Source organism: Bombina bombina, chromosome 2 (genome assembly GCF_027579735.1).
Source record: "Bombina bombina isolate aBomBom1 chromosome 2, aBomBom1.pri, whole genome shotgun sequence".
In the NCBI taxonomy this organism is placed as follows: Eukaryota; Metazoa; Chordata; class Amphibia; order Anura; family Bombinatoridae; genus Bombina; species Bombina bombina.
Window position 1 is genome coordinate 1307140541 of NC_069500.1, and position 27815 is coordinate 1307168355.

Sequence of the window (27815 nt, forward strand, 5' to 3'; positions counted from 1 at the left end):
CACTCATCTCTACCCCTGATATCATGTGACTCCATCCTAGTTTGCTGTAACTCCACACCTGGATCTCCCTGAATAAGCCACCAGCCTCACCATCCCAGATAGTCTACAAAATATTTAGAGGTATAGTTTCAGGCATTTCTAATTTGCAGGTTAAAAATTACAAATGTTAAATTGCTTTGGTTTGCAATATTGTGTGTTATGGATATTAACATCCCATAGAAGACAGTTGCTTTTTCGTTTTAAATAGTATATGTATATATATATATATATATATTTAAATTTTGCAATATGTAAAATGTTTTAAAAATACATTTTTTTACATTGTATATGTTTAGACGCTACAAGTTTACACTGTACCGTATGGCCTTCATTTAAGAAGCACTGGACAGTAAATCCCGAACCTGTCCTCCAGGCAATGCGAGTGTAACCTAAAAAACTGTGGGTGCTTTGCATCATTGTGCACCTCATTGAACCAACACTGTGTGTTATGAGAATAGTCTAATCCCAATATTCTCACATTTCAAATGCAGTATTCAATTATAGTTACTAGTTAATGCACTTAACAAATTGTTAGTTTCCCAGAGCACACAAACTGCAATAAACAGTTTATGCTGGGAAATACCAGAACCATAATTATTTTTAAGCGTATTTGGAATTGCATACAAGAGTCCTTCCATACATTGTAATTGTTTGAATACTTTTTTCTTTCATGTTGTTTTTCATAGCCAGCGTCAGTTTTCACATACTGAAAGCTTTTCACACTGTTTGGCAGAGCTTCTACTGAGTTGAAGCACATGCCCAGCGGATTTGTCAAACTGCTTGCTAAGCCCAAGTACAGTTTGCCCGCAGCAATTCCTTGGTACTAAGACTTCTGTTTAAACACTGTCTAAACTTACCTGACAGCTTTGCTTTGACTGCTGTTAGTCCGACTCCAGCTATTGATTTTTTTTTTGTCATAGGTTTTTATCTATTCTCAAAGCAAGACAAATTACTGCTTACAGACACCTGCACCATATGTTATGCATTATCACACATGTTAATACTAGTTAGAAGTATATGATAATGGGGCATTAACATAAATATAACAATATCAACTTTTTCAGTGTAAATATTAAATAATAAGTATGATATTTTTGTATGCTGTTGTTTTTAAAACAATAAATGGAAAGATATTTTATTTATTCTGCAACCATAAAAAAAATCTTACTACATGTTAAGGAGTTTTTGCAAATATTATCACATTTTTATAATTTTTTTTAAAAGAATATAAGGTCAAAATTAAACTTTCATAATTCAGACAGAGCTTGCAAAAAAAAATAATAATAAAATGACTTTCCAATTCCCTTCTGTCACATTTATTTAGTTATCTTGGTAACTATTGTTGAAAATTAACTCTTTTCGTAAGACTGTACTGAAGAGCATGGGATTTCTTAAGCACTCTTTTCATAACAGTATTGCAAAAAACAGCTGCCCATTTAGAGGAATATTAACCCTTATGGGGCATATTTAACAATGTGTGAGCGGACATGATACAAAGTAGCGTATCATGTACGCTGCCCATCGATAAATGCCGGCAGCATGTGTTGTCAGCATTTATCATTGCACCAGCAGTTCTTGTGAACTGCTTGTGAAATGCCGCCCCTGCAGATTTGCGGCCAATTGGCCACTAGCAGGGGGTGTCAATCAACCCGATAAAATTTGATTGGGTTGATTTCTGTCCTCCGCCTTAGAGCAGGCGGACAAGTGATGGAGCAGCGGTCTTTAGAGCGCTGCTTCATAACTTCTTGATAACTTCTGTTTCCGGCTCCATACCGGGCTTGATAAATATGCCCCTAAGTGTGAATGATGGCACATGGTTTCCAGATAGTATATTTAGTTCAGAATCTGAATCCACTTTTGTTGGCACTATATAGCACCATGCATTGCTAAATATGTGGGCTCAAACACATCACATATCCTTTTCTAATGCATTGATAACTGATATTGAAAAGGTATTTACATTTACCAATGTCTTTGCCCACATGAAAAATTAAATACTGCCTGTCATTTGGAAAACTGCTTCAGGTTGTCATTAGTAAACAATCATTTTAGAAGTATTAAGATAAAATGTATTGCTTATCTCAGTCTTTGTCAGTTCTTTTGACACAGTCCTTTTGGTTGCAGGCTTTGGAGACAATATGCTTTCCCTTGTCCATTTTTTAATTATGCTTTTTCATTATTTTGGAATAATTGAAATTGTGTGATAGCAATGAAATTAAAAATGTTCTAAATATTCCTATTTTTCTTGCAGTTAATTTTGACCACTTTCAAATACTACGAGCAATTGGAAAGGGGAGTTTTGGAAAGGTAAGGACACGTTATTTCCTTAATATATAAATATGAGTGTCTATTCCAATCAATTAGAATATTCTAGAGAAATTTGCATAGTTTTTTGTGGGGATTGTAATTTCAAGACCATTCCAGTCCATAATAAAACTTGGGTTTCTCGAGGATATTATTTTAGTTTTTTTTTGCCATTATGAAAATCCATCATATACCTTGAATTGAGCACTGGCACAAATTATATTCCAATCCATCAATTTTTTTAATTTTAGATTTTTGTAATTCAACAGCCTTGACCAAATGAAAATGCAATTTATTCTGCTTAGCATAGCCGGTTTAGGATTTTGGGACGGCTTATTTTAGGTGTTTGTTTTTTTATTTGCAGACAAAAGTAATTGTTTTTGGGTTTATTAAAAAGATAAAAAATATCGATCAAATCACACATTGATACTATAAAACTTGTATACAGCTGGAATATAACCATCAGAATCTATAATTATAATTGCAATAAAGTATTTGAACATTTTAGAAATAGTAACTTTAAACGTAAACAAAATGCAAATGTCTTAAAGGGATCCAACATTTTCTTTCATGATTCAAACAAAGGCATACACTTTTAAACAACTTTCCTATTTACTTCTGTTCTCAAAGTTACTTCATTCTCTTGGTACTCTTTGTTAAAGAAGCAGCATATACTGCTCGTGAGCTAGATGAACACATTGGGTGAGCCAATGACAGGAGGCATATACGTTCAGCCACCAATCAACAGTTAACTCCCAGTAGTGCTGTGCTGCTACTGACCTACCTATTATTATTATTATTATTTATTTATAAAGCGCCAACAGATTCCGCAGCGCTGCCCATGGGTACAAGGATAAAAGTACAACGGGGAAACAATACAATAAAAGACAACATTTTTACAGACAAATACAGGGGGGAATTGAGGGCCCTATTCCCGTGGGAACTTACAATCTAGATGAGTAGGTGGATGGGAAACAGGAGGTGGGGATTGCAAAGGTGAGAATGATATTAGTGAGGAGATACTGTAGATGAGGGCAACTGTTAGGTAAGTGAAGTTCATTTGTTAATGAGGGTTGGTGCCGCACGAGAAGAAGTCCTGTAGTCTAGCATGAGAGGAGGTGATGGTAGAGGACCTAAGTATGCTTTTCAACAAAGGATATCAAGAGAACAAGTACATTGGAAAGTTGTTTACTATTATATGCTATAGTATAGCTGAATTATAAATGTGAAATTTGAGGTTTTATGTCTCTTTAATTGCACATATTAAAGCACACTAAGCAAACATTATGAATTTTGAATCAATTAATCGTCATATTTTTCTTTCACCTTAGATGATGTTATAACTTAACATATTAGGATTAATTCAGTATTGCCTGGATTGCATGTATTATTTACCCATAGTGTAATTATATCTGTATTGCATTGGTTGACATCAGTATTGACTATTTACTCCAATATTAATGAACAGATTGGTTTTTATCTTTACAACCCTTTTATAATTTAGCTGGCTTGCATAGGATCTAAAAACGGAATAGTCTATTTAGATCTTTTTTTTTTTTTTATGTAATTTTGCAGTGGAGTCATACATTGGTATACATGCTTTGTTCACAGAATATAAATCACTAAAATGGTAGTAATCATTTTCAACATCTAAGAATAAAATATTATTATATTATTGGTATGATGATATCAGAACACAGCATAGGGAGGTTGGAGTCTAGAGGAGACTCACACATTTTTAATCACTTTGACTACAGCTATTGGAACATACAGTTGTTTGACTTTTGTGCCTCTGTGACTTTTGTGCTAGTCACTGAATCAAATTCAGTCAAAGAGTTGTATATTCAGCTAACATTAAATTTTTTATAATATTAGTTGTCTATATTTGCTGTTCCCATTGGAAATAACTGAAACAAATTTGAATCTAATATTTGTCCGAAATAAATGCCCACATGGATGAAATTTGGATGAACCAAATGTTTTGAAAAATCTGAAATAAACCGTTAGGACAAAAAATTATTAATAAATAGTTGGGAAATTCCTAAGCTGACCCCTATATTCTGCGCCATAAGACTGAATTGGAAAATCTACTATATGCTATAGTATAGCTGAATTATAAATGTGAAATTTGAGGTTTATTGTCTCTTAATTGTACATATTAAAGCACACTAAGCAACATTATGAAATTTTGAATCAATTAATCGTCATATTTTTCTTTCACCTTAGATGATGTTATAACTTAACATATTAGGATTAATTCAGTATTGCCTGGATTGCATGTATTATTTACCCATAGTGTAATTATATCTGTATTGCATTGGTTTGACATCAGTATTGACAATTTTACTCCAAGATTAATGAACAGATTGTTTTTTATCTTTACAACCCTTTTATAATTTAGCTGGCTTGCATAGGATCTAAAAACGGAATAGTCTATTTAGATCTTTTTTTTTTTAATGTAATTTTGCAGTGGAGTCATACATTGGTATACATGCTTTGTTCACAGAATATAAATCACTAAAATGGTAGTAATCGTTTTCAACATCTAAGAATAAAATATTATTATATTATTGGTATGATGATATCAGAACACAGCATAGGGAGGTTGGAGACTAGAGGAGACTCACACATTTTTAATCACTTTGACTACAGCTATTGGAACATACAGTTGTTTGACTTTTGTGCCTCTGTGACTTTTGTGCTAGTCACTGAATCAAATTCAGTCAAAGAGTTGTATATTCAGCTAACATTACATTTTTTTATAATATTAGTTGTCTATATTTGCTGTTCCCATTGGAAATAACTGAAACAAATTTGAATCTAATATTTGTCTGAAATAAATGCCCACATGGATGAAATTTGGATGAACCAAATGTTTTGAAAAATCTGAAATAAACCGTTAGGACAAAAAATTATTAATAAATAGTTGGGAAATTCCTAAGCTGACCCCTATATTCTGCGCCATAGACTGAATTGGAAAATCTACTTATATGCTATAGTATAGCTGAATTATAAATGTGAAATTTGAGGTTTTATGTCTCTTTAATTGCACATATTAAAGCACACTAAGCAAACATTATGAATTTTGAATCAATTAATCGTCATATTTTTCTTTCACCTTAGATGATGTTATAACTTAACATATTAGGATTAATTCAGTATTGCCTGGATTGCATGTATTATTTACCCATATTGTAATTATATCTGTATTGCATTGGTTGACATCAGTATTGACTATTTACTCCAATATTAATGAACAGATTGGTTTTTATCTTTACAACCCTTTTATAATTTAGCTGGCTTGCATAGGATCTAAAAACGGAATAGTCTATTTAGATCTTTTTTTTTTTAATGTAATTTTGCAGTGGAGTCATACATTGGTATACATGCTTTGTTCACAGAATATAAATCACTAAAATGGTAGTAATCGTTTTCAACATCTAAGAATAAAATATTATTATATTATTGGTATGATGATATCAGAACACAGCATAGGGAGGTTGGAGACTAGAGGAGACTCACACATTTTTAATCACTTTGACTACAGCTATTGGAACATACAGTTGTTTGACTTTTGTGCCTCTGTGACTTTTGTGCTAGTCACTGAATCAAATTCAGTCAAAGAGTTGTATATTCAGCTAACATTACATTTTTTATAATATTAGTTGTCTATATTTGCTGTTCCCATTGGAAATAACTGAAACAAATTTGAATCTAATATTTGTCCGAAATAAATGCCCACATGGACGAAATTTGGACGAACCAAATGTTTTGAAAAATCTGAAATAAACCTTTAGGACAAAAAATTATTAATAAATAGTTGGGAAATTCCTAAGCTGACCCCTATATTCTGCGCCATAGGCTGAATTGGAAAATCTACTTTTTATTTATATCTGTGGACTAGAATACGAGTGGCGTGCTAACTGTTGCATACAACCAATAAGGGGTTTTTCGCTGCTCTTTGTGCGCGTAGGAAGTAGCGCATGTATTACAAGTTGAAAGTAAATGCATATATATATATATATACTCTTCTTTGTGAAGAACATTGGAATGTGAAATATTAATATTTCATGTCAGGTTTGCGGTTTTGGCTAATTGCGATTGGGTTTGCTTGCAAGTGATGATATTGTTCCCCCCCTACTTTTCTCACTCCATTGAAGTCTAAGTGGAATATGTTAAAGGGACAGTCAAGTATAAATTAAACTTTCATTATTCAGATAGGACTTTTAATTTTAATTGACTTTCCAATTTACTTTTATCATCAAATTTGCTTTTTTCTCTTGGTATTCTTAGTTTAAACTAAACATAGGTAGGCTCATATGCTAATTTCTAAGCCTTTGTGGGCTGCCTCTTATCACATTCTTTTTAAATCTCTTTTCAACACAAAGAGACAGAAAGTACATGTGGGCCATATAGATAACACTGTGTTCAGGCACAGGGGGTTATTTAAGATCTAGTACAATACAATGCTAAATTTAAGACAATAGATAATAAACAGTCACAGTCATGTGATCAGGGGGCTGGAAGAAGGGACCTAGATACAAGGTAATCACAGAGGTAAAAAGTACATTAATATAACTGTGTTGGTTATGCAAAACTGGGGAATGGGTAATAAAGGGATTATCTATCTTTTAAAACAATAACAATTCTATGGTAGACTGTCCCTTTAACATGATTGCAATATTTGAAGTTCAGCTTTTTGGGGCGCATCGGGTTAGCTCTCATGCTAAAACTTTTTACTTTTGACTTGTACTACCCAATGTGCTTAAAAAGCTTACTTCAGGGGGGCCGGAGCCGACAAGCATCCAAGATGTTCGTGTGAGGCTGAAGCTCCGTGAGACTAACAACCACTTAGGCCTGAATTGGGTTGGAGATACTCACTACAAGCCTAAAAAAAAACTGTGTATGAAGCACAGGGAACACAGAGGATGGATGGGGAGTGAATGGTGATCGTCATGTCATCTAACAACGCACTTACAGGAACAGGTCGACAATAGAGGCCTAACTACGCCGCACTCCCTGCGCATCACAGTGACTGAGAACACTAATAACGGAACGCAAAGGCAGCGACTAATTCCGTAATTGATTAACACCTCATTGATGGACACCGCTCACTTTGAAGTACAAGAATACTTGGAATAAACAGGAATTTGAGGACTCACTTACTGAAAGGCGCAAGTGTCGCCATACTGGACACATAAGGAGCATATTCTGATAAATATTAACCGAGTATATTTGGGACATACAAAAGCAATGGCAGTCACAATACCTATGTAAACCACAAACTAATAGACACACTACCAAAAATGTAGTGCTAAGCAGCGAGAACAAACAAAAATCACAATTTTTGGCGCCAAAAATTATGCCTACATATAAAAGGTCTGTCACCATAAGAGATGCCTTTATTATCTGATGCAAATATCTTGAGGGGACAATTATAATAACGATATGCAGTGTTTTTGTCTTTAAACAAACAGAGACATCGCGTGACACATAAATACAAAGACAGCTGTATTAAGTTCACATTCTGTATCGTCAGCCCACGGATTTACACATACCCAGAAAACCCCACTCTGAGAATGGCGTCCAGACGCACAAAATCGGATAAGCCAGTTAGAAAGCTCTAACACTCCAACGTATAAAATTGCATGTAATTCCTATAGAAGAGTCAAGTGGGATGGAAGATGATACCACAAATGACTCTACTAATTCAACATCAGAAGCTGACACACAGGCACCACTGACAAGAACAGATTTACAGGCTTTACCCTCTAAGGAGGATTTCACCTCATTAATCACACAAGTGAGCAAGATAATTAAATCAAGCCTTGCAGAGGTTAAAAAGGATATAAACGAAATCGGCAACAGGATAGAACTTCTGGAGGAAGATGCAGAACAAACCAATAAGTACTTAGACCATCATGCCAGTCATCCCATTATCAGAACCTGATAGAACAACTAGAAGACCAAGTGGAGGACCTTGATAACAGAGGCCGCCGCCAGAATATCAGATTGAGAAGTATCCCAGAAACAGTACAAACAGGACAACTTCTCCCCTATCTGCATAGACTGTTTAATAATATTTTGGATTTTCATTGGATAGATATCACCGGGCACAGAGACCGGTCCCTAAAGAGAAAGCACCACCTCATGATGTCATTATTAAATTCTCTAGTTTCAGAGACAAGGGAAACTTCCTAACAGCAGCCAGAAAGAAGCACCCATCTCATTTGAGGGTAACCCTCTTTCAATTTTTGCAGATCTCAGCCCTATGACTTTAACCAAAAGGAAAGAAGCTAGATATCTTACACTACATCTGAGAGACCAGGAGATCCCATATAGATGGGGTTTCCCCTTCTGCCTAAAAGTGATTAAAGGCAATATAACAGCTATATATAAGTCACAGGAGGACATAGACTATTTCTGCTTGATACTGGGCATCTCGAAACCAATGCTACCAAAGATATCTGATAAAGGAGAAAAACATACAGATACTGAGGATGGCATACCAAAGTCACTCAATACCGGCTGGAATAAAGTCACCAAAAAAAGAGAGACCAAGAATAGCGAACAGTGCTTCTACATCTGTTAGAAGAAACTGATCTTACATGAGCCTCTAATGTTTGCACTATGGTTATAGTAATTTCACCTGCCCTGCTAGGCATGTGTATATGACTTATGTATTGCAGAGTTATTTACCCCTCAACTTATTCTTAGATCATAGTAGACACTTATGATGTCAAAGATGAAACTAACATCCTACCCTTGCTTAAACAGTGCGAGCCCTGCGATGCAACATAATGTCTGCGCAGGGGCAATATGTTTAATTACTGTTAGCCCTAACTCTCAACCCAATAACTATACCTTATATTCATAGGTTGTTAAGTCACACTACTGTGTGACGAGAACCCCCCCCCCCCCATTGTGTAGCCTGAGCTTCCCTAGTGAGAGGGATTCCTCTCTATATCTCTTTTGTATTTAAATGTTTCTGAATGTTAATATGAAAGTTATTGTTAAACTTAACATTGTTGTTTTATTGTTACAGAGATCCTACTGGTATTATGCTTGACTTACCTTTCTTACTCTCCCCAATCCTACCTCTGTCCTCTCCCCTTCCTCTATGGGTGGATAAGATCGTTGTGAGTTACCAGACTGACGGACACAAAATGAGTATGCATAAATCCAACAGGTACAATAGACTATTAGTTCACACCCTTTCCATTAACTATGGCTAACAACCAGATCAAATTAAGTTCCCAGAACACTAAAGGTCTAAATTCGCCCACTAAGAGGTCAGTTGCGTTATCATGTTTTAAAAAGATGTCAGGGAGTATTGTTTTTATCCAGGAGACACACTTTCCTAGGGACATGACGCCCCAATTTCACAATAGGGAATTCCCAACAGGGTATTTTGCATCTCATACAAAAAAGAAAAATGGAGTGGGAATATTGTTTAGTAGAACGACCCCGTTTTAACTACAACACAAAGCTGAAGACAAAGATGGTAGATGGATTATATTGGTAGGGGCCGTTTACATCACCGGCTATTACGCTAGTTAACATATATGCACCAAATAAAAACCAGCCTAAATTTTTCCAGAAACTAACTAACAAACGTCGAGATTACGAGTTTCGCGTTAGCCTTAAAAAGCAGCGTTGAGAGGTCCCAACGCTGCTTTTTATCTAACGCTGGTATTACGCGTTTGACAGGTAGAGGCTCACCACTCACTTTTCTTCAGCGTCTCGAGGCTACCGCAAATCCCCTTACGTCAATTGCGTATCCTATCTTTTTAATGGGATTTGCCTAACGCTGGTATTAAGAGTCTTGGAGAAAGTGAGCGGTAGAGCCTCTACCTCCAAGACTCCAACCGCATTTAAAAGTCAGTAGTTAAGAGTTTTATGGGCTAACGCCGGAACATAAAACTTGTAACTAAAGTGCTAAAATGTACACTAACACCCATAAACTAACTATGAACCCCTAAACCGAGGCCCCCCACATCACAAAAACTATAATAAAATTATTTAACCCCTAATCTGCCGACCGGACACCACCGCCACCTACATTATCCCTATGAACCCCTAATCTGCTGTCCCTAACATCGCCGACACCTATATTAAATTAATTAACTCCTAATCTGCCCCCCCCCACGTTGCCACCACCTACCTACACTTATTAACCCCTAATCTGCCGACCGGACATCGCCGCCACTATAATAAATGTATTAACCCCTAAACCGCCGCACTCCCGCCTCGCAAACACTATAATAAATTGTATTAACCACTAATTTGCCCCCCCCCCCAACATCGCCGGCACCTACATACAATTATTAACCCCTAATCTGCCGCCCCCAACGTCGCCGTTACTATAATAAAGTTATTAACCCCTAAACCTAAGTCTAACCCTAACCCCCCTAAATTAAATATAATTTAAATAAAACGAAATAAATTTTCTATAATTAAATAAATTATTCCTATTTAAAAATAAATACTTACCTATAAAATAAACCCTAATATAGCTACAATATAACTAATAGTTAAATTGTAGCTATTTTAGGATTTATATTTATTTTACAGGCAACTTTGTATTTATTTTAACTAGGTACAATAGCTATTAAATAGTTAATAACTATTTAATAGCTACCTAGTTAAAATAATTACAAAATTACTTGTAAAATAAATCCTAACCTAAGTTATAAATACACCTAACACTAAACTATCAATAAATTAATTAAATAAATTAACTACAATGATCTAAACTAAAATACAATTAAATAAACTAAACTATATTACAAAAACCCCCCCCACTAAATTACAAAAAATAAAAAATATTACAAGAATTTTAATCTAATTACACCTAATCTAAGCCCCCTAATAAAATAAAAAAGCCCCCCAAAATAATAAAATTTCCCTACCCTATACTAAATTACAAAAGTAATCAGCTCTTTTACCAGCCCTTAAAAGGGCTTTTTGCGGGGCATTGCCCCAAAGTAATCAGCTCTTTTACCTGTAAAATAAAATACAAGACCCCCCCAACATTACAACCCACCACCCACACACCCCTACTCTAACCCACCCGATCCCCCCTTAAATAAACCTAACACTACCCCATTGAAGATCACCCTACCTTGTGCCGTCTTCACCCAACCGGACTGAACTCTTCATCCGATGCGGACACAAGTGGTCCTCCAGCCGGGCAGAAGTCTTCATCCGATCGTAGGCAGAAGAGGTCCTCCATCTGGCCGAAGTCTTCTTCCAAGCGGGGCAGAAGAGGTCCTCCATCCGGCAGAAGTCTTCATCCATCCGCAGGCTCCATCTTCAAGACCTCCGACGTGGAACATCCTCCTCGGCCGACGGGACTAACGACGAATGAAGGTTCCTTTAAACGGCGTCATCCAAGATGGCGTCCCTCGAATTCCGATTGGAATTAAGGTAGGAAAAATCCGATTGGTTGATTGAATCAGCCAATCGGATTGAAGTTCAATCCGATTGGCTGATTGGATCAGCCAATAGATTGCGAGGTCGGGGGTCCTTGAAGATGGAGCCACGGATGGATGAAGACTCCTGCCGGATGGAGGACCTCTTCTGCCACGATCGGATGAAGACTTCTGCCCGGCTGGAGGACACCTTGTGCACGCATCGGATGAAGAGTTCGGCCCGGTTGGGTGAAGATGGCTCAAGGTAGGGTGATCTTCAATGGGGTATTGTTAGGTTTTTTTAAGGGGGGATCAGGTGGGTTTTAGAGTAGAGGGTGTGTGGGTGGTGGGTTGTAATGTTGGGGGGGGGGTCTTGTATTTTATTTTACAGGTAAAAGAGCTGATTACTTTGGGGCAATGCCCCACAAAAAGCCCTTTTAAGGGCTGGTAAAAGAGCTGATTACTTTTGTAATTTAGTATAGGGTAGGGAAATTTATTATTTTGGGGGGCTTTTTTATTTTATTAGGGGGTTTAGATTTGGTGTAATTAGATTAAAATTCTTGTAATATTTTTTTTCATTTTTTGTAATTTAGTGTTTATTTTTTTTGTACTATAGTTTAGTTTATTTAATTGTATTTTAGTTTAGATAATTGTAGTTAATGTATTTAATTAATTTATTGATAGTGTAGTATTAGGTGTATTTGTAACTTAGGTTAGGATTTATTTTACAGGTAATTTTGTAATTATTTTAAATAGGTAGCTATTAAATAGTTCTTAACTATTTAATAGCTATTGTACCTAGTTAAAATAAATACAAAGTTGCCTGTAAAATAAATATAAATCCTAAAATAGCTATAATTTAACTATTAGTTATATTGTAGCTATATTAGGGTTTATTTTATAGGTAAGTATTTAGTTTTAAATAGGAATAATTTATTTAATTATAGAAAATGTATTTCGTTTTATTTAAATTATATTTAATTTAGGGGGGTGTTAGGGTTAGATTTAGGATTAGGGGTTAATAACTTTACTATAGTAGCGGTGACGATGGGGTGGCTGATTAGGGGTTAATAATTGTATGTAGGTGGCGTCGATGTTAGGAAGGGCAGATTAGGGGTCAATAAAATTTATTATAGTGTTTGCAAGGCGGGAGTGCGGCGGTTTAGGGGTTAATACATTTATTATAGTGGAAGCGATGTCCGGTCGGCAGATTAGGGGTTAATAAGTGTAGGTAGGTGGCGGCGACATTGGGGGGGACAGATTAGGGGTTAATAATTATAATATAGGTGTCGGCGATGTTAGGGACAGCAGATTAGGGGTTCATAGCTATAATGTAAGTGGCGGCGGTGTCAGGAGCGGGAGATTAGGGGTTAATAATATAATGTAGGTGTCAGTGATAGCAGGGGCGGCAGATTAGGGGTTAATAAGTGTAAGATTAGGGGTGTTTAGACTCGGGGTTCATGTTAGGGTGTTAGGTGTAGACTTAGAAAGTGTTTCCCCATAGGAAACAATGGGCTGCGTTAGGAGCTGAACGCTGCTTTTTTTGCAGGTGTTAGGTTTTTTTTTCAGCCGTCTCAGCACCATTGTTTCCTATGGGGAAATCGTGCACGCGTATGTTTTTCCAGCTTACGCTACCCGTAAGCAACACTGGTATTGCGGGTTGATGTGGAGCTAGAATTGGCTCAATGATCACTTTTCTGAGGCTAACGCAGCCATTCAGAAAACTCGTAATACCAGTGTTGGCTTAAGGGAGCGCTGGAAAAAAAAAAGGTTTGTTAGTCTCGCAGGTCTTTACCGACAAAACTCATAATCTAGGCGAAAGTATTGTCAATCCAAGAAGGCGCGCTAATAGTGTCTGGTGACTTTGATGTTGCATTAGAAACCAGAAATAGATTGCTCAACAGGACGTAGTTCGGGTGGCTATGGCGTCTATACGTAAAATTTGTACAAACCTTAGGAAACTATCCTTAATCGATGTGTGGAGGACAAACCATCCTAGTCAGAAAAATTTTACTTTTTACTCTCATCCACACAGAAATTATTCTCGAATTGATTACATATTTGTCGATCAACTCACATACAGTCTAGTTACAAACACAGACATTGAACACATTAGCTGGTTCCGACCATGAACACCCACCTCACTCCTTATGTTTGGAGATTAGATGAAACACTCCTTAAAAAACCTCTAATCTTGAATAAGATCACACTAGCCTTACAGGAATTCTTTATTTTTAACCCCTCACACCAAACATCTCCCTCTAATATATGGGAAGTGCATAAGGCGGTGATTAGAGGAGAATTGATCAAACAAAAAGCCATAAACACATTACAAGCAATTGAGTCCCTACACAAAACAAACCTCCGGAGATTACAGCCTTGGGCAGACAATTGCAAACAGCTAGAAGTAACTTGAACCACATATTGTACAAAGAGGTACAGGACAAAGCGTTTTTTTCTTAAAAAATGTACTATGCTGAATCAAACAAAACAGGTACCCTTTTAGCAAGAATGCTACGTACAAAACGGACCAATTCATATATACATAAGATCCAAAATAATAGAGGAGAACACTCACAAGACTCAATTAGTATAGTTGATAACTTTAAAATATATTATCAAAATTTATACAATCTCCCCCCCCCCCCAACATTGTCGGATATCCCGGGAGCAATTACCACATATTTGAATGAGATAGATCTCCCTACGGTCCCACTTGAAATAGCAAAGCAATTGGAGGAACACATCACTCAGCAAGAGGTACTGTCTGTGATCAATAGTCTATCATTAAATAAAAGCCCTGGGCCAGATGGATTTTCCAACGCCTACTATAAACAGTTTAAACACATACTAGCTCCACACCTCACCACATTGTGTCAAATAATAGATAATAATAGCAAATGGCCTATGCAAATTTTAGAAGCACACATCAGGGAAAGATAACACTAGGGTAGAAAATTATAGACCCATATCCCTACTTAATTCGGATATAGAAATTTTCACGAAAATATTGGCCAACAGATTAAATTTGGTACTCCCTAAGCTGATTCATGTAGATCAATATGTTTTTTTCCCGGGGCGCGAGGCGCGAGATAATACCATAAGAACTTTACACTTAATTGAACATGCGAATTGGACAGGGGACCCTAAATCCTTATATCAACAGATGCTGAAAAAGCATTTGACCACTTGGATTGGGGGTTCCTTAGGGCCTGCCTAGTGAGGTATGGTTTTGGTAACAAAATGATTGAGAGAATCTTTAACGTATATAATAACCCTTCAGTGAGAGTTAAGGCAAATGGTATTCTATCTAATAATGTCCAAATTCACAATGGTACAAGACAGGGGTGCCCTCTATCCCCACTCCTGTTTGCATTGTCTATAGAGGCTTTAGCAGCACACATACAAGAAAATAATAATATTCGAGGAATCAAAATAGGACCAAATGAATACAAACTCATGCTGTATGCCGACGATGTCTTGGTTTCCATGACATCACCAGTCAGATCTCGCCCACATTTAATGGCAGAATTTACAAAATTTGGCAAACTCTCAAACTTCTCAATCCACAGAAGTCTGAAATTCTTAACATTAATATGAATAATTAACAATTTAGGAACCTAAAAGATCTTTGCCCATACAAACTTCAACAACGTAAGATTGGATAACTAGGCATAGACTTAACTCCCAAAACCAATCAATTATATCAACATAATTATATTGCCATGTTAAATAAGCTGAAAAATGACTTCCGACTTTGTCAGGAAAAACCCTTAATTTGGTGGGGTAGAATCCAAGCCGTCAAAATGACCACACTCCCACAGATATTATATATTCTCCAAACGGTCCCTATACATCTTTCTAAGTTATTCCTGTCCCAATTACAGTCAGAAATTAACACATTTATTTGGGGGAAAGTTAAAGCTCGGATAAACAAAGTGACCATGCATAGACCTTTGGGGAGGGGAGGCATTGGGGTCCCAAATATAGAGAGATATTATAATGTGGTAACTCTCCAGCATGTATTAAATTGGCACATTAAAGTGGAAAATAAGGCATGGTTTACGATTGATTCCTATCTTCTACAAGCGACATCATTGGGGGCACTATGTTGGGTTTCACCTCACACGCGACCAATTTTAGCCAGAACCTCTATGCTATATACACATATATTTGAAAGTTGGGACCTTTCGAGGGATTCGCAAATGGGAATTTCCTTCAGGGTTTCACCCCTTTCACCCATTTCCTATAACGCAGAGTTTCTTGGAGGGTTTAAACCTAATAAATACATCCGAGGTGAACTGGGATATACAATACAGTTTATCAAGTTAACAATGAATGGTAGACTAAGGCAATTGCAGGAGGAAACTACTCATCATGGCTAAAACACGCGCAACTAAACCATCTGATCCATAATTCCAAATATAAGACAGATTTGGTGAGACCTCCCACAAAATTTGAAAAACTGTGTCTGCTGGATGTACATCCATCAGGTACCCTATCCATAGCTAGACAAATACTGGAAGACACATTAATTAATAATCTCCCTTCATACACCTTAAGCTGGTAGAAGGAACTGGATGTTCCTATCACTGATCAGTGGTGGATATTAATCCGGCTTCACCTCTGTGTAAAGCTTAATGGTACGAGCTGTTTAGAAAATAAATAAATGACCTGGGTCACCAGAGGGCGCTCACTATGCACAACATATGAAATATAATAAAAAATTAGCAACATATACTCATAACAATAGTGCTTTGTATAAACGCTGCTATAAGACCAAACAATTGTACAGTAACAATTATTAATAATGGAAAGGGGAACCTCATTAAATGGCGTTAGATTCAATGTCCATATGTGGTTGGCAAGATGTTAAATGTAGATTCCTTGAGGTCCTGTGAATCCAAATCGGTCCCAAGGCTAGGAAAACTTTCCCACTGCTGCACTCTCCACGCCGATCCCAGAAAGGGAAACGTGTTTGCTGAGAAGATGAGAAAAAGAAGAGAGGCGCACAAATGTGTGTATCAATCGGTATAACTCGGCAAACTGTTTGGTAGTGGCGGTAATAAAAAGCCATTTTTTTAATTCATTTTATATGCCTGATGAAACGGCCAGGAGGGCCGAGAAACGTGTAGCAATATTTTATGTACCAATTTTATTATGTGCTTGTCAACCCTGTGCAATAAAAGTTTTTAAATTTGTTTTAATACAACTTGAGCCTGGAGTTTGAATACAAGCATACCACTACCAGACAGTCTATCATACAGGAAAGCCGTCATTTCCAGGAGAGAGCCGGAGAGAGCCAGCTGGTCAGCTCTGAGTGCCAGCCCGCTTCCACAAGCACACTGGTGTGTTGTGCTAAATTGTGAGTACCCTGTGCACACAATATTTGGAGTGTATGCCGAGTTATACCGATTGATACACACATTTGTGCGCCTCTCTTCTTTTTCTCATGTTCCTATCACTAAAGAGGATTGGGAAAATATATTTCACAATACTCACAAATCCTCAGCTTCACCAAAAACTTTATAAATCAAGTATAAAATATTGACACGTTGGTATCTGACCCCAAATTGTTTAAGGCACATATACTCTAATGCCGATGATAGGTGTTGGAGGGGGTGTGGTCGGAAGGGTACCATGTCACATATCTGGTGGCAATGTGATAGGATAAGACCATTTTGGGCACAAATAGAGAAATACTTCCAAACTATAATAGGATACTCTTTTACATTAAACCCTTTGACTGCGATATTAAACCATAGACCACTGAAGCTTTGCAAAATTAGATGGAACCTCTTGCTGATAGGACTAAATAGTGCTAGGAACCTGATAGCAAGGAAATGGAAATCTGTTGTAATCCCCTCCAGAAATGAATGGATACAAAACACAATAACACTTCTTTCCCATGAAGAGTATTTTTATTATAGAAAGAGGATTCTAACAGGATTTTATGACATCAGGTTTTACTGGGACTCCTTTCTGGGTACTATAGACGAGCGGACAATAGATTACGATGCTCCATCTGCCATGACTCAAATATAACGGACGTGTCTGGGTGTGTGCTTTCTTCTCCACCCTTGGACCCTATCTAATCCCCCACACCTCCCCCTTCCTCTCCTTCCTTCCCTTTATTACATACTCTTAATATGCCTCTTACAGCAAATACCTAAAGGAATATATGACTAGATCTGTTATGGTAATTACATTGTTGACTGTTTTTTTTTTTGTTTGTTTTTTCTTTCTGTTACCAGTTCTTTATTTGAACTTATCTGAAGATATAAAGTTTTGATCTTTTGTTTCTAATAACCTAAGCGGAATCATAAGATAGATGTCTTATTGGTTTGTCAAACCAGATGAACTGCAAGGACTAATTCTTGGACTGTTAAAGGATAATCAGTTCCTGGCGGACAATATATAATTGGGAAAGTGTTTATGTAGAATAACTTGTAATATCTATGTGTTTGTATGAAAAATTTGAAACTTGAATAAAAAATAGTATTAAAATAAAAATCTATAAAAAAAAAAAAAAGCTTACTTCAGAAAATATTTTTTGTTAATTTCTCAGAGTTTAGTATCAAAGACAGGAAAGTCAGCTGGTTTACATTGTCCTGGAAATAAAATTCTTAGGTTGTCTTTTTTCATGAGAAAAAATAGCTGTAACCTTAAATAAATAAGAATGAAAAAAAAAATTAAAATACAGGATAAAGACATTTAAGAATGTGCAAAAGTAAAATAAAATAGCTGTAACCTTAAATAAATAAGAATAAAATTAAAATTAAAATACAGGATAAAGAAATTTAAGAATGGGCAAAAGTAAAATAGCTTTTTTAAAAAAGAAAAAACAACAACCCAAAAGCAATGGTTTAAGCATGAATCATTAAGGAAATAATTTGCTTATTTGTGAACACATTTCTGCTGAGTATATGCTGGATGAGGTGTCTATGTTGTTGCTTGACATCATTATAAAAAGGAAGGTCACCGTAGAAAAAGCTAGGTCAGAGTAATGTAAATGAATCATAGGATGAATTAATTCTACTGTTTTTTCCCATGTAATCATGTACCACGGGTCATACTGCATTGTTATAAACCTACAAAAATGTTTACATCTCAGGTGACAGCAGTGTCTTTTACATTTGGCTACAGTGAATTGCATAGCAATGTAATCCTGGCAGTGCAGTTACATAGCATTGTTTTATTCTGAATGTCTTGAAATGTTTTGAAACTTTTGAACATAAAGGTATGTTGTATTTAAACAATATATTATGTGCATATGCAAGAGCAGCATTACGGATGTCAAGTATGGTATTTCCAGCATTTGCTTTAAAAGCTGGTTACATTTAAATTCAATCTGCTTCTGCAGTATTGCTTTTTATACTTCCTACTAATCCTCATTAGCTGACTCTTCTTTAGTGGTAGAGATGGACATAAGTATGATAAGATAGGAAATTAAATTCTTAAAAAAATACAATTTAAAAAAACCCTCTTTTAGACAAAACAATGAAAAAGTTGTCTACTGTCGGCAACTCCTCCTCTCCAATGCCTCTGTCTGTTGGAGTACCTCAAGGATCTGTTCTGGGTCATCTACTCTTCTTCATTTATACTTCTTCGCTGGGTAAACTTATCAACAGTTATGGCTTCAAATATCACCTCTATGCTGATGACACCCAGATCTACCTCTCCACCCCTGCTCTCTCTCCCTCTGTCCTTTCTCATGTCAGTGACTGCTTATCTGGTATTTCTTCCTGAATGGCTTCTCACCACCTAAAGATTAACATGTCCAAGACTGAGCTCCTTCTTATCCCCCCTCAAGCTCTATGCCGACTTGTGACTTCCATATGACTGTTGACAGCATCACCATTTCCCCAAGTCCTCTGCCTCGGAGTAACACTTTACTCAAATCTATCCTTCATCCCCCATATCCAATCGCTTTCTACATCCTGCCGCAACCATCTATGCAATGTTTCCAAGGATCGACTTTTTCTGTGCGCTAACACCACAAAGCAAATAATCCACTCCCTTATTTCCCGACTTGACTACTGCAATAACCTTACTGGCCTTCCTCTTTCCAGCCTCTCACCCCCTTCAATACATCCTCAATGGTTCTGCCAGGCTGATCCACCTTTCCCGTCACTCTGTATCTGCTGCACCTCTCTGTGAGTCCCTTCATTGGCTCCCCATACACAGCATAATTAAATTCAAAATTCTCACCCTTGCATACAAAGCGCTCACCAACAAAAGTTGGAAAAGAGGGTTGGAAGCAGCAGTCTGATGACCTCTGCTCAGGGGCGGACTGATCAGCAAATAGGACCTGGACCGAGGGCCCAGCATGTAGGAGGGCCCACAAATGGCATCTCCATGGCTCCTGGTGTGCTGCTTAAGCTGGGGTTGACAGCTGTCCTATCAGTAACTAAGCAGTTAAGTGTGGGTTTAGTGAGGGGCCTGGCCCCTGAATGGGGGCCTTGTGTCAGCATTTGGAGATTATTGCATTGGGGGCCTAGAGTGAGGGGATCTGTCGGGGGTCTATTGCTGCAAGGGCCACAGAGTGTGGGGTCTGGCCCTGGAGGTTGGGGACCCTGTCTCTGGCCCTTGATGCTGGGGTTACTGACCCTGGAGGTTTTGGGGCCTGGTGGGGGCAGGACAGGGAGGCTACAATGTTCATTTGCATAAATTTGGGTCAGTGTGAGACAGTGGGGGCCCTTCCTTAATTTTTGCCCGAGGGCCCTGATTGGTCTCAGTCCGCCCCTGCCTCTGCTTGATAAATCCTGATTTCAGGTTCTCTTGTGAGAACCTGCAGTCGAAGGGAGGTGAAGGGCTTGATAAATCAAGCCCAAAGAGCTAAGAAGCTATATACAAACATTTTTTTCCCCATGAACAGACAGCTGAGAACCCTATGTCATTTCCACTTTACTGCTCTCTTCGCCATCTTCGGACTCCAACTGTTAAGCTGTAAGGAGCTCCTCAATAGCTGTTAAAAAGAAAATTCTATTGTTACATTTTGTATTGAGATATGTTTTAAAAAAATAAAAGAGCCTTCAGCTGTTTTATCCCTGCTGGAAGTCTTGATATTGAACAGCAATAAATAACATTTTTTAAACTGTCAATAAAATCCTGTGAATGTCATATTTTGTTCCAGAAACTCTACAATGTTTAGCCCTTGTGGGACGTCAGACTGCTAGAATAAAGGGAAAATAAAATACTTTCATTGATGCTTTACAAAAAAAAACAGTGAGATTTTAAAACGTCATTATTTTTCTAGTATTTTTTTAAATATTATTCAGTATTTGTCATTTAAGTTCTAGTGGCTGTTTTTTAGTACTATTGACTTTTACAGACAGTTGACTATTTTCTGTATTTTAGAAGATAAAAGTATTACAAAACATGTGTAAATATATTAATATAAAGTATTCTTGAAATAAATTTATGATATAGTATATGTCAAGGAGTTTGGGAAAATGTGTATAAATTTGTGTATGTATATATGGATTTATATGTGTACATATGCACACATACATACATCTGTACACATATATACAATACACACATACAGGGAGTGCAGAATTATTAGGCAAGTTGTATTTTTGAGGATTAATTTTATTATTGAACAACAACCATGTTCTCAATGAACCGAAAAAAATTCTTAAATTAATATCAAAGCTGAATAGTTTTGGAAGTAGTTTTTAGTTTGTTTTTAGTTATAGCTATTTTAGGGGGATATCTGTGTGTGCAGGTGACTATTACTGTGCATAATTATTAGGCAACTTAACAAAAAACAAATATATACCCATTTCAATTATTTATTTTTACCAGTGAAACCAATATAACATCTCAACATTCACAAATATACATTTCTGACATTCAAAAACAAAACAAAAACAAATCAGTGACCAATATAGCCACCTTTCTTTGCAAGGACACTCAAAAGCCTGTCATCCATGGATTCTGTCAGTGTTTTGATCTGTTCACCATCAACATTGCGTGCAGCAGCAACCACAGCCTCCCAGACACTGTTCAGAGAGGTGTACTGTTTTGCCTCCTTGTAAATCTCACATTTGATGATGGACCACAGGTTCTCAATGGGGTTCAGATCAGGTGAACAAGGAGGCCATGTCATTAGATTTTCTTCTTTTATACCCTTTCTTGCCAGCCACGCTGTGGAGTACTTGGACGCGTGTGATGGAGCATTGTCCTGCATGAAAATCATGTTTTTCTTGAAGGATGCAGACTTCTTCCTTTACCACTGCTTGAAGAAGGTGTCTTCCAGAAACTGGCAGTAGGACTGGAAGTTGAGCTTGACTCCATCCTCAACCCGAAAAGGCCCCACAAGCTCATCTTTGATGATACCAGCCCAAACCAGTACTCCACCTCCACCTTGCTGGCGTCTGAGTCGGACTGGAGCTCTCTGCCCTTTACCAATCCAGCCACGGGCCCATCCATCTGGCCCATCAAGACTCACTCTCATTTCATCAGTCCATAAAACCTTAGAAAAATCAGTCTTGAGATATTTCTTGGCCCAGTCTTGACGTTTCAGCTTGTGTGTCTTGTTCAGTGGTGGTCGTCTTTCAGCCTTTCTTACCTTGGCCATGTCTCTGAGTATTGCACACCTTGTGCTTTGGGCACTCCAGTGATGTTGCAGCTCTGAAATATGGCCAAACTAGTGGCAAGTGGCATCTTGGCAGCTGCACGCTTGACTTTTCTCAGTTCATGGGCAGTTATTTTGCGCCTTGGTTTTTCCACACGCTTCTTGCGACCCTGTTGACTATTTTGAATGAAACGCTTGATTGTTCGATGATCACGCTTCATCCCTCTGCATCCCTCTGCAAGATATCTCACTATTTTTGACTTTTCTGAGCCTGTCAAGTCCTTCTTTTGACCCATTTTGCCAAAGGAAAGGAAGTTGCCTAATAATTATGCACACCTGATATAGGGTGTTGATGTCATTAGACCACACCCCTTCTCATTACAGAGATGCACATCACCTAATATGCTTAATTGGTAGTAGGCTTTCGAGCCTATACAGCTTGGAGTAAGACAACATGCATAAAGAGGATGATGTGGTCAAAATACTCATTTGCCTAATAATTCTGCACTCCCTGTATACAAATATACACACATATATATATATATTTATATTTATATATACGTTGATTGGACTAGCCGTGTTAGTCCAGAGATTTAGATATCAAAATAACAAGAGTATTGCATTGAGCAATGATACTTTTTTATTGGACTAACTATAAGTTGACAAGATTTCAGAAGAGTTCCTTACTTTATCAAGTCTGAAGCAATAATGTATTGCTTCAGACTTGATAAAGGAAGGAACTCTTCCCGAAAGCTTGTCAACTTATAAATATATAGTTAGTCCAATAAAAAAGTATCATTGCTCAATGCAATACTCTTGTATATATATATATAGCGTTAAACCCTTTCCTGCCAAACACTTTGACAAATAGCATATCCCTTTAAAGCAAAGTGAATACTTTTATTTAGTTGGGTTTTTTTTTAATAGAAATACATGAAATGCCTTTGTTCTTCACTTACAACAGTATAAATATGTAACTATTCATATATCCATATAAATATATAGCTATACTTATAGATATATATTTTAACCCTCACTGGATATTGCTTTTTTGATAGTGTGGTCTTGCCGCCAGCGGTGAACCATGCTATTCCAGGATGCCTGCAGAAGGGAGGGAGGTCATAATAGTGTGGCCCTGCAGCTCGCTGCGAGACCTGCGCTAATATGGCCTAAAAAAACCTTAATGACCAGCGACGTACAGGGTGGACGTTAAGGGGTTAAATATATAGGCAAACATATATAGATATATGTATTTCAAATTAAAAATAAGTGAAGAACAAAAGGTATGTCAAGTATTTCTTCAACTTTAGTTGAGTTGGCCTAGTGCACCTTCAGGTTAGTTTAAGAGCGAAAGCCTCAACTTTTTACTTTCTACTTGTATAGGAGTGCAACTAAATTAAATTGTGCGGTGAAAACGTTCAATAGCATTAATATTTTTACACTCCACTTGTAATCTTGGTTCACAGTCAAAATGTGTAAATTTTAGGGATTTTGGGAAGCAAAGCTGGTACCTATATGACATGGTCAGTAGTTGAACTGCAGATGGTATTAGAACTATCTACCTGGCTGGCCAAAGAAACCAGACACTATAATTCAGTGGCAGAAAAATAATTCATTTGTGCTAAATAATAGTAATTTCATTGCGGTACAGTTAAAAAGATGATACCAGATAAAAAATGCTGTCACTAGGCAGAGCATGGCTGTTCTGGGAAGTGACTGCAAAATATAACAGCCCTACGGCCTCACCCTAGACCTAGGCTACAAAAGCAGGATAATCCCCTACCTTCCCTAACCTTTCTCCACCCACATGGGAGAGCAACCCCTAGGAATCAGTGGGGACATCAATGACAGAGATAGGAGCTCCAGGAACACAGTTGCCGGCAATTGCCTGTTACTGAGGCCTAGCGTGATGGCTGTTCTATTACGTTAAAAAAGGCCACGCCGCTTTTAAAAATGTTCAGGTGCTTTTAGAGCAAATGGTGAAGTACCTAGAGATGGACCAGCATTAAAACTCTCAGACCACGGGAGAACAATATGGAGGCCATTGAAAAATGGGAGTCCTCCATGCTGACAGCGATCTTGCAACATGTTGAACACATCAAGCATGATCTCAGAGCTGTGTTTATTACAACTGCAGATCACCTATCCGCTTCAACAGTGAGGAGTTTGGAGCAGCCTAGGATCCCAGCCGCTAAGCAGCCTAACATAGAACGGTTGGCAAAGTCAGAGCCTGTTATAGTACCTCCTACCCCAAGTCTAACCACATCGCAGCCCTCAATCTTTTGTGGTAATGATTCCAAGATCTGGAGCCCTGGGCTACGGGCTAATCAAGAAAATCACGCTTCAGTCATCCAGGAAATTAGTGATATTATACCTGTCTGGCCCGTGCCGGTGACTGCCTGCCACGTGGAGCTGCGACCTGGGAACTCAGTTTCTATGCCATACCGGAATAGCGGAGGATTCTTTGGCATCTCTAAGATCCTGGACAGTTTCATCCTGCAGGTCTGTTACGCTGCCGGAATCCGTATGCAGGGAAATGTTACCGATTCTATAGTTCCTTCACTGCGACAGAAGGGAGTTAAGCCGGTGGTCTATAGATTAGGGATCGGGTGAACACAGACTTATAGTATGCTGCCTCCACTCGGCGGCTTGACTCAGGATATTATAATGGACATTGACTTGGCTTTCAACAAAGCACGAATTACAAATTGAGACAATGATATATTTTATTAGTTACCGGTGTGGGAGCCTGACCTGTGGATGATGTTTTTGTTTTTGAGTAGTATATAGGACTTTAAACATTGGCACGGATGTAGCTGTGATTATGAGGTCTTGCTGATCAACCCCTATGGACAGTTGCAGCTAACACAACACTTCCATTGCTGTTAGATGGTGACATGGACATTTGCCAAGTTTATTTTGATATGCTATGATATGCTTAGCCATAGTCACATAATAGTTATATTACCCCTATATGGCTTAACGCTTAACTTGATATGTTAGAGGCACTTGCAATTTTTTGTGCTCTAGGGGTTCTGGTCTCATGAACATATACTATAGGTTGTTTTTCATCTTTGTACATGTTTCCATATATATCATTGAGACTAACAATGCAAAACATAGAAGGGTTTGTCTTTGCAGTCCATTGCTATCTGTCAGCTATACATGTATCACTGCTTTTCACTCTGATATTTTTGCTTATGTACACACTTTATACTGTGGGACTTTGCATTAGATAGCCTTACCCTATGTTCAATTATCATTATAGTACCCCAAAAGTTCAGCATGCCACATTTAATGGTGGATTTAACCCTTGGCATTCAGATATCAAGCCATTATATCATCCTTTGAGGACCTAGAACTGTATCTAATATGCTCCCTGAACTACTGCCAAGGTTTTTTCTTCCCTATGCTCTATAAGTCGGAGTTTTTATTAAATGATGATGCCCCTCTTTAATAGTGGAGATCTATCTAATGTGCACCCTTATACAAGGTCCAGTTATTACTTATATATGCTCGTTTAGCTAAGAGGTTCCTAGGTTCCTTCCTGTTTGCTAAACTACGTTATGCACAGGGTTTATATATGAGCCTCTGTTTTATTTTTGATTTGACACCCCCTAACTTATTTATCACCCTAGCTCTTTACTTAGGATCCCCTAACTGTATAGATGCAAATCTTGTTTATATCTTCGACTCATTCTGAGTTGGAAAGCCCATTATAGACACATTAACTGTATATCAGGATGCTGCAATATATATGGCTACTGTATATTTCTTTAGAAGGATTCTGTAAGCTACTCTAAGCCTGATCTGCTGGTTGCGGCCGAACCAGTAGAGTTGGCGTTCTATGCTTCGATATTTATCCCCTCTAAGTCACTTTAACGTATTTTCCCAGCATAAACCTCCTTATATCTTATTCTCATTTATATATATATATATATATATATATATATATATATATATATATATATATATATATATATATATATATATATTCATAAATTGGGCCCTATAATCTTCTTCCTTGATAACTACTTTGGGGATTCGACTGCTTCCCCCATAAAACCCTTATATATGGCTCCGTCCCCCCCACCACCTCCTCCCCCGCTACCTCTTATTCCATTTATTATATCAATAACTTGTATTTTAAGCTGTACTTCCCGCTGATTGTTATTGACTGTTTTATTCTAATAGTCCACTATTCTGAGTGTATATGAAGGCCCATACTGAAGCTATACCTTCTGTATTAATGTTACGCAATGCCCTCATCAGTTTATGCTTTTAAATATGTGGCTCTATTCCCTTTACGTGGAAGAACATGCTAGCTATGGATATGGTACATACACTCACTTTTTTCCTACCAACCCATATAGCAGCATGGTCCCTATATATTATAGTATACGCATTTATATACGCCCTTCCTCTGATAGCGCAGAATACCTAATTTCCTTTTAAGCTTTATATCGTGTTATGACTTATTATGCTCGAGGACAACCTAAGGAAAATATAATAAGTTGTTGCTTTGGTCATAGGCATTCAGGACTAATCAAAAAGTATATGTCCCCCACAAAACTAAACATCTTAAGATTTAGTTTAAAGAAACCATTACGCACTGTTTTTCCATACAAACAAGGGTCAACACATATTGGTGTTATGGTCATCTTATTACCTACTATACTTTTTAATACCTATGATATAAGATGTATGTAGGCTACTTAGATGTAAGATTTATTTAGCAGCTATCCCTCTCTGCAGAATACTATGGTGGCCTAGTTACTCCTCGTGCTACTCATTTTAAGTGGGGTACTCTTGTGATATGCTCAAAGTATACAGGGGCAATATATACATATAAGTCAGGTTGAGCTCTACACGTCTCTGTTGTTATTTTTGTTATAATATTACTTATGTAACCTTTAAACTAAGATTTCCCCGTACGCTTGATTGTATATAAGCTCAAAAATACCTATATCTGACTAGAAAGTATGCAGATAGCAAACATAACTCATGGTTACGCCATATCTGCTTGTCTTCTGCAGTGATATGCTGGTAGACCATCGATTGAGCCCTTAGAGTATAAGCTGTTAATACATGTGGCAATATACTAAATAGAGGTTATAGAGGAGTAATTTGGCTGCTATATTTCACATGGAGCATTAAACACAACGCAACATTGTACCCTGAATGCCCTATGTCCCTATCTTTTAATTGTATACACAACAGGAGGTCCCTCTGAAGCCCACCCCTTTGTTTGTTTATAGAATATGACTCTTGCTTACCTCTCCCACTTCACTAGTCTTATACGTTATAAGACTCCGCCCCCCATCTTCCCCCCCCACTCCACATCGAGGGGCTCTTGCCCGCTGAACTCCCTCCCCCCTCACCGCTAACTTGGTCCAAAAGTGGCCAAACAAGATCTAACCTCCAATTGCTTTAAATATTGTCGCCTCCTTAGATTAAATAACTGTATGAACAGCAAT

At 37.5% G+C, this 27815-nt stretch overlaps 1 protein-coding gene across 1 annotated transcript in view; it reads left to right on the forward strand.

Annotated features, from left to right (window-relative positions):
* Positions 1-2295: 2295 nt before the first annotated feature.
* Positions 2296-27815, forward strand: part of STK32B (serine/threonine kinase 32B) — a 459768-nt gene continuing 434248 nt past the window's right edge. Inside the window, exon 1 of the mRNA XM_053704147.1 lies at positions 2296-2346. The gene's annotated coding sequence lies outside the window, so the exon portion shown is untranslated. The remainder of the gene's footprint in view (positions 2347-27815) is intronic.